We start from the raw sequence: 15,859 nt of genomic DNA on the forward strand, positions 1-15,859 counted from the left end.
TGTCTTTATCACCCTTTCTTTTTTAATCTTTTTTATCCCATCTAAGTTTAAAATTTGTTTTGCTGGTCACCCATTCTTCCCTAAATCTAGCTTTTCTCTCTCTGCTTGTTCCTATCTGTATATGTGTTGAGTGGAATGTACTTCTAGGTAGTAGTCAGTAATTAATACAAACAAATAATATGAAGTTTGATTTAGTGAGAATTATAAAATTACACCAGCATGCATTTAATGTGAGCCAAATTTTAATTAATACGATATGTACAAGCTAGCCAAGGGTTTTCTCAAACCCCAGTTTATCACTTTACACTTTCAAGTGTGTGGATGTGATGTGCTGCTATGTGTCACAATACCAACAGTTGCCTTAAAGAGACCTTAACAAAATAGACAAAAAAGAATATTTTAGATGCCAGGGCAAAAAATAAAAGGCTTGTGTTAGGATAAAAATCTGATGTAATTGTTAGCTTAAATGTGGTCTTTATAATTCTAAAATAGGATGAGATGTCATCATTCTTGAATGTATACTACGAAATATTGTAAAATACCCAAGCAAAATAAAAGAAAATTTCATCAGCTATTTTTGGTTTAAAGAAAAGCTACAAGAAATAGCAGCATTTCTGTGATAGAATTCAACCACTTTATAGTTACATGGATTAAAGAGTGCAATCAAAATTTTAAAGCAGAGAAAGAAAATGTAAAAGAAATGGATAGTGACAAAACTGCTACTGCCAGCATTGTTTGGTTTCCTCACTATAAAAACTGTGTTCAGTTGCACAATGTTAATCTTACCAGAGAGTTAGCTAGCACAGATGAGGGTGTGAAAGGTAAATATCCTGATGTTTTGACAGAAAATAATCAAGGAAGGCAGATATACTGATCAACAATGCTTTAATGCAGACAAAACAGGCTGATTCTAGAAAGAACGTCTTCCAGAATTTATATTTCTAAGGAAGAAAAAAAAATCTCAACCTGTATTTAAAGTGTCTAAGGATACCTATAATCATTGATTGTTTCTAGTTCTTTGGCAATCCAATAAGAAAACAGTGATGCCTAGAGCTGATTCTGAAAATTGATTTTCAAAATATTTCAGTCCAGCTATTGAAAAGTATCATGAGGACAACAATGTCTCATTACTGATTTTAGATTGTGCCCCAAGTCAACTATCTACACTTCTTTCATTGTGTGAAAATGTTAAAGTGCAAATTCACTAAGATATGGATAAAGTTCTTTGTACGTAGCAGGGTAATTACAAGAAGTTAAAGAAAGACAGTTTGTTCTAAGTTAGTAAAATATTTTAAATGAGAATAACATTTTCACCATATTAACAGTGTAAGTTCATCTTTAGCTATGATATTCAGTATTTTTATTAATTTATAAAATTTGCTTTCTGTAACTGCTCTACTATAAACTCGAGTCAGAAATACATTTTGTTATTCTTTGTTATTGTTACATAAATAAACAAAAATGTACCTTTTAAATAGTGCCTATTTCTATTGTGCTAGAATTAATTGCCATCTTTCAAATACATTTATAATTATGTTAAGAGTATTAGTTAATAGCTAGAGCCTGGAGATTAGAAGAGTCTCAATATATGACTACTGATTGATCCACTTATGTACCGGGAAGTTCCTATATAAACAATTAATGATTGCAGTTAACTTTATTTAGACAACAAATGAAAGTAATCCATTTAGCAGACTTTATTTAATCTAGGAATGAAGGCTTGCAATCTTCCTAATCACAATGCCCTTGTGACCAATAAAGGGTGCCCCAAATCATGCCGCCTGATGATTTACTACTCACTTTGCTCCTGTTAATATTTTCAGCAGCAGCAGTCAGAGACAAGAAGAGAGACTAAGAGCCCTGGGCTTTTGATCAGATTACACACGCCACCATATGCCTTAGCCACCACTCAATTTGGCCATGAGACTGTAGAGTTGGAGAGAAATGTGTTTGCTTACCTGTAAGTAATAGACTGTCTGACATCTACAATCTTTCACTACTTATGTTCCTTCTCAGAACCCAAGGTTACCTTTTCAAATAGTATGGATTTGAATAATGTGACAACTTTATGGTACTCATGTTTTGCATGAATCAGAACCTAGCTTGTGCATGTATGTGTGTATATGTGTGTGTTCTGCCTTTCTTAGATAAGTGTATATGAAAGTGACATTGAAATAATACCTGTTTACAAACTTCTTTCATGAGTCAATTCCCTAAATCCCATACTCAACGAACATCAATAATCATTTGAAAAAAGGCGCAGGTGGCATGTTTCTCAAAATTTGTAAGCAAGAGTAATTATAAAGGATAACGAGTGTATCTCTTGATTGCTAAGATCCAAAAAGTTCTCTCAAGGCTAGAATATTAGGTGAAATATATAACCTATCTCTAATAATCAATAAACAACATTTATTAAATTTCTACAACAACAACAAAATGTCAGGCAGTATGCTAAGTGCTAGAAATACGTGAAATTAAAAAAAGAGAGAGAGAAGCTTCCATTAAATTGGGGGAGGAAATCTGTGCATATACAGTGAAAGAAAGGGCAATAGTTTTTAGGTAAATCTGGAAAGACTTCATTTAGAAAATGATGCTTGAACTGAGTCTAAGAAAGCAAAGGATTCTATGAAGTAGAGGTCAGAAAATGCTTCATTTGAGGGATCAAGGAAAGCCAATTCAAAGTTGGAGTGATCAGTGATAGAGTACCCTTGGTGAAGAACAGCAAGAACAGCAGTTTAACTAGTCTAGACTGTATTATATAGGATGGAAAGTATTTTATATATTATGTAACAGACTCAAAGAATAGGTTTAGAGTTTGCTCACAACTTTTAAAACCAATGTAGAGAGGTTATATTTTATTCTAAATGTAATAGGAAATTAATGGAATTTATTCAGTAGGAAAGTGACACAGATCTATCCTTAAGGAATATTACTCTATCAAGAGAAAAGGGAATAGAATGCAGTAGGGAGAGACTAGAAGCAGATGAGATGAAATTTAAATGGATAAATGTAAAGTCCTTCATTTGGATTTTAATGATTTTCAAAAGTTAAAGAAAAGGGACTTGTTTTATGTGTGTATGTGTGTACATGTATATACATATGCACACATATATACATATATGTAGATGGACAGAAAGAAAGAAAGACAGACAGACAGAGGGCATAGGATGAGCTGAATATGAAGGGGAGATGCCAAAAAAAATAAAATTATATGTTGAGACGAATGTATAGGGAGAAAGAGAAAGGGAGAGGTACAATGTAGTAAATCATGTCACGTAAATGAGGCAAGAAAGAACTTTTAAAAGGGAGAAGAAGATGGGGGAGGTAAGAGGGAATAAGTGAGTCTTACTCTCATTGAGTTTGGCTTAAGGAGGGAATAACACACATACACAATTGAGTATGGAAATATGTCTTACCATAGAGGAAGGCATGGGGGAAGGGGATAGAAGAGGGAGGATAATAGAAGGGACTGTGGATTGGAGGAAGGGGCAATCAGAAGCAAATACTGTTACTGGGGGACAGGTCAAGGAAGATAATGGAATAAATGGAGGGCAGGACAGGATAGAGGAAAATGTGGTCAGTCTTTCACAACATGACTGTTATGGAAGTGTATTGCATGATTACCTATATCAAATTACTTCCTTTCTCAATGATGGTGGATGAGGAGGGAGGAAGGAAGAGAATGTGAACCACAAAGGTTTAAAAAAGAATGTCAAAAATATTTTTGCATGCAACTGGGAAGTAAGATGTACAGGCAGTGGAGTATAGGAATCAATCTTGCCCTACAGAAAAATAGAGGAAAGGGTGATGGGAGAAGGGGGAGTGATAGAATGGAAGGCAGATTGGGGAAAGGGGTGGTTGAGGTGCATGATGTCCTGTGGTGGAGGGAGGGGAGAGAAGGGGAGAAAGTTTGGAATTCAAAATCTTGTGGAAGTGAATGTTGAAAACTGAAAATAAATTATATTTAATAAAAGGAAACAGGAGCTCTAAATGACTATATATGACAGATCATTTAAAGGATCCAGAAATTTTAACAAACTGTAAGCTCAATCTTTGTGATTAGTGTGAAATATAAATCCATAAAACTCATAAGGTCTCAAACTATAAGAAAGTTAGAGCTTTGCAGAAGAAGAAAGTGATAGGGTTTCTGTACTCTGCCCTTGTCAGACTACATATGGAGTGTGGTGGTTAGTTTTAGTGACCCCAAGCTAGGAAATGTTTTGAAAAGCAGAAGAATGGCAGCCAAGATGCTTAACGGACTTAGATATATTTCCTATAAGAAATCTTTCAAAGAATTGCCATATTTTAGCATAGAAAAGAGAAGATTTGTAGAATGGGTCATGATAATTATTGTTCTGTCAAAGAGAAGAGCTATTAGCTTTGTTTTGCTTGGTCCCAAAGCGTAGAACTGAGAGAAATATGTAGAAGTTGCAAAGAAACAAATTTTGTTGTTATTCAGTTATTTCAATCATGTCTGATTCTTTGTGACCCCATTTAGAATTTTCTTGGCACAGATACCAAAGTGGTTTGTCATTTACTTCGCTAGTTCATTTTACAGATAAGTAACTAGGGCCAACAGGGTTAAAAGATTTGCCCAGGATCACATAGCTAGTAAGTGTCAGAGGCTGGATTTGAACTCGTGATTCCTGATTCCAGGAATCTTCCTGATTCCAGAGTAAATTATCACTTTTGAGGTATGTTGTGAAAAGGATGCTTGTTGCTATATAGTATACTATATTGCCTCCGAGATTCCTCCCAAATTTGGAATTTTCTGATTCTGTGAAGATGATAATATAAAGGGGGAAAATGAAAAAAAAAGGCAAAAACAAATGGAAGGACTATAAAAGGAAACAAAACAGTGGACAAGTTGTATTTAGGCTTTGTTATTACTCCCACCTTCTGTGCTCACTAGAAATTATTGTTCACTTTTTGCAGTACAGATATAGATGCATTTCAGTAGTAAACTCTGTCTGGACTTTTGACTGAGCTAAGTACTTCATGAAGTCAGTGTTCCTGATGGAGACTTTTACTCAGAGGTGATTCTATTATCACATTTGATAGTGCTGCCTGATACCAGAGCACTGTGTCCCACTACTGGCAATATTGGATAGAAACCTCCTCTGTGGGAGATAGGGAGGGAAGGTGGTAGAGAGAAATAGAAAACTGAGCATTGATCAGCAGTGTTTTTCATTTTTTCAATCATTATTTCTTCTGTCTTCCAGAAACAGGATAATCTGCTTGAAAATATTGTTTTGTATTTTGAGTTTATCATTAATTCAAAATTCATTATAAATGGATAACTTTGAGAGATTTATAGAGAGTTAAAATTTCTCATTTTTCATTCATAGGTTTGATATATATTGATTTTATTGGATTATGTTCATTTTTAAACTAAGCATTGACTTGGACTTCAAGTCCTTGTACTTGATAGATACAGGGGTTTAACCTGTGATTTCTTTGGTATAGAGGACTTTAAGATGAGGAAATTCTATCTAACAATATAAATTGTTAACTTCTCTGCAACTTAAAGTTTTAGAAAGTTGACTAGCACATTGAAATGTTAGGTAAGTTGTCTAGAGTCACATGGACAATATGTGTTAGAGGAAGTAGTTATACTTAGGTCTTTTTGACACTAAGGGTAGTTCTCTATTTGCTTCCTGATAGTTCCTCTTCAACATCACTTTCTTTCTTGAGTTTCATTAGTACTTAAAAAATTCTGGCACAATTTGTCATTAATAGAGTTCTAGTGTGTCTTATTAAGTCAGAAATGGTGGAGGGTTTATTAAATATCTCCTATCTGTCCTCACTCAACAACAGTACACTTCAAATGGAACACTTATTGATACATTCTGTAGTATTTCTCTTGAATTGTTTTAGTGTATTTATATGCTATGAAATCTTTATCCGAACAAATTAGATCCTTCAAAAACAGGATCCATTTCTTTCCATTTCTCTTTTATCACACATCATAGTGTTAGAGGAAGAGTAAAATCTTAATAAATATTATGTGAAGGACAGATAAAAGGAAGTTAAATATTAAGACATCATTCAGTTGAAGTAATGAACATGTTGCAGGGTATAACAATAATAACTAGCATTTATAAAGTGCTTTGCAATTTACAAAGCACTATTTATACATTTTCTGGTTTTGTCTTCACAATAACCCTAAGAGGTAAGTGCTATTATTATTCCCATTTCAAATGAGAAAATGGACATGCAGAGGGATTACCTGACTTGCATACAGCCACATAGCTAGTAAGTATTCAAAATAAAATTTGAATTCAAGTCATTCTGACTCTAATCTCTACAATCCATTTACTGTCCACTTAGGTGATTGTAGGGTTCTATCTGTCAGGGTGATAGAAGAGAGGGCAGATTGGGGGAAGGGCTAATCAGAAGAAAAGCACTTTTGAGGAGGGACAGGGTTAAAGGAGAGATAGAATAGAATAAATAGGGTGGTAAAGGATGGAGGGAAATACAGTTAACAATTGTATTTGTAAAAAAATGAAGCTAATTTCTCTAATAAAGGCCTCATTTCTCAAACACATAGAGAACTGAATCAATTTTATAAAAATAATAGTCATCTTATTTTTAAATAATTTATGAATTTATAAATAATCAAAAGTTATGATCAATTTTCAGATGAAGTAATCTCAACTATTTGTAGCCATATGAAAAAGATAGTCTAATTCACTCTTGATTAGAGAAATAAATTTAAATTAAAACAATTCTGAGGTACCAACTCATATCTATTATTGGGGGACAGGATAGAAAAGATACATGACAAATTTTGGATGGAATATGGGGAAAATAAGACATTAATGCACTGTTGGTGGAGTTGTGAATTGATTCAACCATTCTACAGAGCAATTCAGAACTATGCCCAAAGGGCTATAAAAACATGCAAACTGTTTGAGGAAGCAACACCACTGCTAGCTCTATATCCCCAAAGAGATAAAAAGTGGAAAGGGAGTTATCTGTACAAAAATATTTATAGCAATACTTTTTCTAGGGGCAGAGAATTAGAAATTGAGGGGATGTCCATAAATTGGGGAATGGCTGAATAGACTGTGATGGAATACTATTGAGCAATAAGAAATGATGAGCAAGATGCTCTCAGAGAAAAAAAAAAAAAAACACCGAAAAGACTTGCATGGACTGACTCAAACTGACATATACTGTGTACAAAATAACAGTAACACTGTAAGATAATTAGCTGTGAATGACTTCGCTATTCTCATCAGTACAACAATCAAAGACAACCTGAAGGAGTTAAAAAATGCTATCCCTCCCCAGAGAAGGAACTGATGTTGTATGAATATATATTGAAGCACACACTTTTTTTGCTTTCTTTATTATTCTTGAGGGGTATTTTTGTTCTGTTTTCTCTAACATGAAATTGAAATGTTTTGCATGACTAAAATATAACACACACACTCACATATATAACTATTATTGAAATGTTTTGCATGACTACAAATACAAAACCTAAACACATAAATATGCATATACATATACATACACATAACCTGTAGTACCTTGCTTGCCTTCTCAATAAGGAAGAGTGGGAAGGGAGGAAGGGAGAGAATTGGAACTCAAAATTTTTAAACTGGATGTTAGTTTTTTTTCCATATAACTGAGGAAAATAAAATACTAAATAAAAAAATTAAATGAAAAGGATAAATCCATCACCAATGAAGAGGCAATTATTATAATTATTATGATCTGTTTTGTCCAACTATATGCCAAGAAATCTGAAAATCTAAGTGAAATGAATGATTATTTACAAAATATATGTTACCCAAATTAATAGAAGAAGGAGTGGAATGCTTAAATAACCCTAATTTAGAAAAATAAATTGAACAAATCATCAATGAGCTTCTTAAGAAAAAAATCCCCAGGACCAGATGGAGCCACAAGTGAATTCTACCAAACATAAATTTAAAGAACAATTAAATCTAATACTACATAAACTATTTGAAAAAAATAGGCAAACAAGGAGTCCCATCAAATTCCTTTTATGGAACAAATGTTATTCTGGTACATAAAACAAAAAGAGCAAAAGCAGAGAAAGAAAACTATAGACGAATTTCTCTAATGAATATTAATGCAAAAATTTGAAATACAATACTAGCAAAGTGATCACAGCAATATGTCACAAATATCTTGCTTTATGATATGATATCATTGTTTTATGCAAACAAAATCTGGCATCAAGATTTACAAAAAAAGCAGAAAAATGAAAAATAAAGTTTACAGCAAGGTTCTGTGATAAAGGCTTCATCCTCACATATATAGAGGACCAATTCTAATTTACAAGAATACAAATCATTCCCCATGGTCAAAAGATATGAACAGGCAATCTTCGGATGAAGACACCATAGCTATCTATAGTTATATGAAAACAGATGTTCTACATTGTTATTGATTAGAGAATTGCAAATTAAAACAGGATTGAAGTTACCACTTCATACCTGTCAGGTTGGCTAAAATGACCAAAAATGGTAAATGACAAATTTTGGAGGGCATGTGGGTAAATTGGAACACTAATGTAATGTTGGTGAAGTTCTGGACTGATCCAATCATTCTGACGAGTGATTTGGAACTATGGCCAAAGGTCTAAAAAATTGTCCATATGCTACGAGACAGTAATATCACTGCTAGGTCTGTGTGTGTGTGCGTGTGTGTGAGTGTGTGTGTGTGTGTGTGTGTGTGTGTGTGTGTGTGTGTGTGTGTGTGTGTGAGAGAGAGAGAGAGAGAGAGAGAGAGAGAGAGAGAGAGAAATAGAGAGAGAGAGACAGAGACAGAGACAGAGACAGAGAGACAGGCAGAGACAGACAGACTGACTGACTGACAGAAAAAGACAGAGAGACAGAGACACAGTGAAACAGAGAGCTATTTGTACAAAAATATTTGTAGCACTTATATTTTTGGTGGTAAAGAATTGATAATTGGGTGGATGCTTGTTAAATGGAGAATGGCTAAGCAAGTTGTGTTATGTAATTGCAATGGGACACTATTATGTTTTAAGAAATAATGAGCAGGATGCTTTTAGAAAAACCTAGAAAGACTTACATGAACTGATGGGAAGTGAAGTGAGCAGAGGCAGGGGATTATTTTACACAGTAAGACCAATATTGTGCAGTTATCAACTATGAATGACTTAGTCAGATATTCACACCAGTTCAAGCATCCAAGATGATTTTGAAGGACCTTTGATGAAAACTTCTGTCCACCTCCAGAGAAAGAACAGATGGAATTTGAATGCATATTAAAACATACTGTTTTCTAGCTTTGTTTTATTTTTGGTTGTGTTTTCTTTCCCAACATAACTAATATGGATTTTCTTTTGTATAAATGCCCATGTATAGCCTTTATCTAATTGGTTCCCTTCTCAATGAAGAGGATAAGGAGTGAGTGTAAGAGAGAATTTGGAAGCCAAAATTGTAGAAGACAACAAAAAAGAAAGGTTAAAATTGTTTTTACATAAAATTGAATAAAAGAAAATATTTCTGCTTTTCCCAGTTGATAAATGGTCAAAGGATGTAAACAGGCAGTTTTCAGAGGAAGAAATTAAAACTATCTATAGCCATATGAAAAAAAATGTCCTAAATCACTATTGATTAGAGAGGTACAAATCAATACAACTCTGAGGTGCCACATCACACCTATCAAATTGGCTAACATGACAAAACAGGAAGATAATAAATGTTGGAGAAGATGTGGGAGAGTTGAAACACTAATTCATTGTTGGTGGAGCTGTGAGCTGATTCAGCCACTCTATAGAGCAATTTGGAACTATGCCCAAAGGGCTAAAAAATGTGCATACCCTTTGACCCAGCAATATTGCTTCTAGAACCGTATTCCAAAGAGATGATAAAAATTGGAAAGGGTCCCACATGTACAAAAGTATTTATTGTAGCACTCTTTGTGGCGTCCAAAACCTGGAAATCAAGGGGATGCCCATCAACTGGGAAATGGCTGAATAAATTGTGGTATATGAGTGTAATGGAACACTATTATACTGCAAGAAATGATAAACAGGAAGACTTCAGAGAGTCCTGGAAAGACATATATGAACTGATGCAGAGTGAAAGGAGCAAAATCAGGAGAACTTTGTACACAGCAATAAACACACTGTGTGAGAAATTTTTCTGGTAGACTTACTTCTTCATAGTAATGCAAGGATCTAAAAAGTTCCCAATGGACTCTTGAAGCAAAATGTTTTCCACATCTAGGGAAAGAACTATGGAACTGGATCTCATAATGAAGCAGACAATTTTCCTTTGTATTATGTTTTGTTTCGTTTTATGGTTTCTCCCATTCATTTTAATTTTTCTATGCAACATGACTAAGGTGAAAATGTATTTAATAGGAATGTATGTGTGAAACCTATATAAGATTGCGCACAGTTTCAGGGAAGTAGTGGGGAGGGAAGAGAGAAGAAGGGGAGAGAGGAGAAATAAAATCTAAGATATATGGAGGTGATTGTAGAACACTGAAAACAAATAAAATAATTTTTAAAATAATATTGAAAAAAAGAAAATGTTTCTGCTGCTATCTAGTCAAGCATAGCATTTTTTTTTTTTACAGATGAAGCATTTAAGCATTCACATAACACTTTAGCACAAGAACCATGGTTAAAAAAGAGGGTTGTTGACATCTAGTCTACCATTATTTCCCAACCTCTTCATATCTCCCTGCAAAAATAAGTAAATAAAGTATCAGTTTTGTAAAAGAAAAATGAAAGGAAATGACTTCTTGGAGACCTAACTAGATGTTTCAGATTATTATACTATATTATTTTCCTTTATCTAAATTGTAAGTTCCTTGAATGCAAGAGACATAATTTCCATCTTACATCACCCACAATACCTAGAATATTTCTGGTACATAAGAATAAAATATTTCTTGAATGAAACTTTGCTGTCTGAAAATCAATCAAGAAACAAAGAGCATGAAGCAAATTTTAAGTTTTCAGTCAATTACTAACTTGTCAGTTATGCCTACAGAAGATCATTCACATCTGTTTTCTTTTCTCCAGTTATGCTGCTACCATGAGTTCATCATCTATTTCCTAAACTATTACAATAGCCTCTTAATTGTTCTTTCTTCTGCCAGTCTTTTTTCCACTCCACTTCACACCATACACAATTGAAATTCCTGAATCACAGTTCTAACTACATCATCCTTTCATCAAAAATCTCTAGTAATGTCTTATTTTCTATGGAATAAAATTCAGACTCATGCTTTTGATATTTAAAGCCTTTCAAAATTAGTATCCTGACTTTTCCAGACTTGCTGCCCTTAATTCACCTTCAAATGTTCTAAATTCCTTCCCACCAGTATCTAAATGAGCCTTTCTTGTTGTCACTCCCTTCTTTCCTCAGCTAGGACATTTTACTTTTAGTTAACCTTTTTTACTCATTCTTATATTTTATATGTACTTATACATTCACAGATTTTTCTCTCACATTAGAATGTAAAAAAAAAAGAAAGAAAAAAACCTTGAGTGCAAGGATTCTGTTTGCCTTTATTTTTATCCCTACTACATTGACTAGCACAAAGATGGTGGAGTAGAAGCAGGGATCTCCTAAAGCTCTCCCTCCAAAACCCCTCAAAAAGCCTATAAAAATGACTCTAAACAAACAATGGAGCAGCAGAAGTCACAATATGACAGACAGAAGCAAATTTCCAGCCCAAGACAATCTGGAAGGTTGGCAGGAAGGCTCTGTTACACTGAATTGGGAGCAAAGCACAGTTTGTCTTGGGATGGAACTGGAACAGGCCTTAGGAGAATGAATCACTGGCAGCTGCTGTGGTTTCCAGGCTTCTCAACCTACAAACACTAAAGACAGCTTCAAAGACAGTGGGAAGGGTCTCTCATCTGGCTGAGAAGAGAGTTTGGTTCACCCCCACCCCCAGTCCCAGGGCAGCAACACACACTGCTGAAGGAGAGGCTGCCTCTGGAGCACTCCACATAAAAGAAAAAAAGCTCAAAAGTCAAGTAATTGGCTGTCAAAATGAGCAAAAAAGGGAAAAATAAACAGATTATAAATGTTTACTTTCTCTGTGAAGAGGTATTTTCTTATATCATTGGTGACAAGAAAGATAAAAACACAGAACCAGAAGAAAACAACAAAACTAAAGCTCCTACATTCAAAGCCTCTAAGAAAAATAGAATTGGTCTCAAACAATGGAAGAGCTCAAAAAGGATTTTGAAAATCAAGTAAGAGATGTAGAGAGAAAAATGGAAAGAGAAATGAGAGTGGCACAAGAAAATCATGAAAAATAAGTCAACAGCTTGCTAAAGGAAACCCAAAAAAGATGTTGAAGAAAAGAACAGCTTTACAATTAGACTAACTCAAATGACAAAAAAGAGGTCTGAAGAGCCAACGAGGAGAAGAATGCCTTAAAAATCAAAATGAGCCAAATGGAAAAAGATGTCCAAAAGCTCATGGAAGAAAATAATTCCTTCAAACTTCAAATGGAGCAAATGGAAACTAGTGATTTTATGAGAAACCAAGAAATTATAAAACAACACCAAGAGAATGAAATAAATAGCAGACAATGTGAAGTATCTCACTGGAAAAACAACTAACTTGGAAAGTGAATCAAGGAGAGATAATTTAAAAAATTATCGCAGTGTCTGAAAATCATGATAAAAAAAAAAAGGTCCAAGACATCATCTTTCAAGAAATTATCAGTGAAAATTGCCTTGATATTCTATAACCTTAATGTAAAATAGAAATTGAAAGAATCCACTAACCTCCTGAAAGAGATCCCCAAAAGAAAACTCCTAGGTGTATTGTAGCCAAATTCCAGAATTCGCAGATTAAGGAGAAAATATCACCAGCAGTCAGAAAGAAACCATTCAAGTATTGTCAATGAACATTCAGGAGAACACAAGATCTAGAAGCTTCTATCCCAAAGGATCAGAGGACTTGGAAGACGATATTCCAGAAGTCAAAGGAGATAGGATTAAAACCAAGAATCACCTACCTAGAAAAACTGATTAGATGGAACTTCAACGAAATAGAGGATTTTTGTTGAAAAAAAAGTCTTGTTGAAAAGAATAGAGCTGAATGGAAAAGTTGACTTTCAAATACAAGAATCAAGAGAAGCATGAAAAGATAAACAGGAAAGGAAAACCATAAGGGACTTATTAAAGTTGAACTTTTTATATTCCTATGTGGAAAGATGATATTTGAAACTCATGAGACCTTTCTCAGTATTAGGATATTTGGAGGGAATATTTGTATGAATGTGTGCGTTTACATATATATGTATGTATGTATGCAGATATATGTATATATGAGTATGTATATATAGACAGGGGGCACAGGGTGAGTTTAATATGAAGGGATGATATCTAAAAAAGAAAATTAAGCTTTGAGAAGAATGTACTGATAGAAAGAGAAAGGGAGGTAGCATGTGGTAATTCATCTCACATAAAAGAGGCAAGAAAGAGCTTTTACAGTGGAAGGGGAAGATGAGAGGGATTAAGCATGACCTACTTACACTGGATTTGGGTTCAAGAAGGAATAACATACACACTCAATTGGGTATGGAAGTTTATCTTGCCCTACAGGAAATCAAAGGGGAAGGGTATAAGAGAGTGAAAATTATAGAAGGGAGAGCAGATTGGGGAAAGGAGTAATTAGAAGCAAACATTTATGGAGAGAGACAGGTCAAAGGAAAGAATAGAATAAATGGAGGGCAGAACAGGTTAGAGGCAAATATAATCTTTCCCAATATGACTGTTATGGAAGGTTTTTTTTTTTTTTGCATAACTACTCATTGTATAACCTATATTGAATTGCTTACCTTCTAAATGAGGGTGGATGGGGAGAGGGAAGGGAGAGAATGTGGAAATCAAAGCTTTAAACATTAATGTTTAAAATTATTTTTACATGCTACTAGGAAACAAGATATATAGACAATAGGGTACAGAAATCTAGCTTAACCTGCAGGAAAATAGAAGGGAAGGGGATGAGACGGATGTGATTGAAAGGAGGGAAGACTGGAGGAAAGGGTAATCAGAATATATATTGTTCTGAGGAGGAGGGAGATAGGGAGAAAATATGAAATTCAAAATTTTGTGGAAGTGAATGTTGAAAACTCTAGATAAATAGATTAAATAATGATAATAATAAATGAGTAACATATAGCAAGTGATAATAAATGTTTTTTTGACCGAATGACTGCCAAGCCTGCTTGTTGCCTACTTATGTTCATCTCTGTCCAATCTCTGTGTATTTGTTCACCATAACCAGAATGCACCTTCCTAACTTTACTTAGTTTCCTTCACTGGTCTGTTCAAATGCTGCCTCCTTTATAGGACTAACATGATTCTCATTCTGTTGCTAGAGTACTCCTAACCTTAATAAATTATGTGGCTCATTACTTATCATTGTAAATGTTTTTCTCCACTACCTCCTATCAAAATTAAATTCCTAAACAGTTGAAAGTGTTTTGATTTTGTCATTATCTGCAATGCTAGAATAGCATCAAATAAGTTATTAATAAATGCTTATTGACTAAAAGAGTAAATGATATAATGACAGGTCCATGAATATGCTCAGTGGTACTGTTTGGTTCAATGAGATTGAAAGTAAAATTAAAACCAATACTGAGACAGGATCCAAAAGTTTTAGGAAACTAGTAAAGTAAGTATAGTCAGTACTCTAGCCAAGGTTGCTTCTCATCTCTAAACAATCACAGAAACTTCAGAAGATGATCTTAAGTCAGTCATGTTGTAAGTAAATGAGATTGATCAAAGTAATTGTAATATCAAAAGGATGGTGAAATATAGTGATCTATGATCATGATTTCTTGGCAAAGATAATGGCACGGCTTGCTATTTCCTCCTCTAGTAAATAAAGGCTAACAGAGATAAAGTGATTGCCCAGGGTCACACAATTACTGAATGTCTAAGACTGGATTTGAATTCAGGTCTTCCTGACTCCAGATCCAGAGCTTTATCCACTGAGACATATATATGCCTCTATACATTTAATTAAGTTAAGCTTATTTAAATGTGGAGGGAAGAGAAATTGTATTTAAACTCAGAAGACCTGGTTTAGAATCCTGGCTCTGCTATTCAATCCTTTACCTGGGGTAAGTTACTTAACTCTGGGTTTCCTCAAATTAAAAATCAGGAAATGGAACAACAGGTTCTTTATTATCCATTTCAATTTAAATTCTAAGTTTTCTCATTTCCACAAAATGAGAATTATAGTACTTGAACGTCACAGAGTTGGTAAGAGAAAAATGCTTTGAAAGCTTTAAGGGTTGTCATGGTAACCTCTAAAGAATGAAGAAAGGAAATAGAATATGTAGGTTTCAATCTCATCTCTGATGCTTACTACTTTTGTGGTCTAGGGAAAATCACTTGACCTGCCAGGGCCTCAGCTTCCTCATCTGTAAAATGGGAACAAATGGTCCTTAAAATCTAGGTCTATGAATCTATGATCAACATTAAATGACACTGATGACTGCTTTATTTTTAAGTGTTTTTCACTATACTCTGTCTTCCAGAATAATTCCTAAGAAAGTAAAAATAATTTTTGTCCTAATCATTAGCTCATTTCTTAGTCATGATGATCTTGTGAGGCAAAGCATTATTGTAACCATTTTCAAGATAAGGAACATGAAGCACTTAGGAATCACATGAACTTCTTGTGGTCCCTTGTCAAGGAATTGCCATTGCCACCCACTCTCTGAAGAAGATTTGATTACAGCAACTGCCCATTGTGGTTTGGCATGGAAATAATTAGTGATGTGGAATCCACTGCTTTCCAACCATCACATTAAACCCATGTAATTGGATCTCTCTAAGTGTTAGGCATCCCTCTCC

The sequence above is a fragment of the Notamacropus eugenii genome, chromosome 5, assembly GCF_028372415.1.
Source record: "Notamacropus eugenii isolate mMacEug1 chromosome 5, mMacEug1.pri_v2, whole genome shotgun sequence".
NCBI lineage: Eukaryota > Metazoa > Chordata > Mammalia > Diprotodontia > Macropodidae > Notamacropus > Notamacropus eugenii.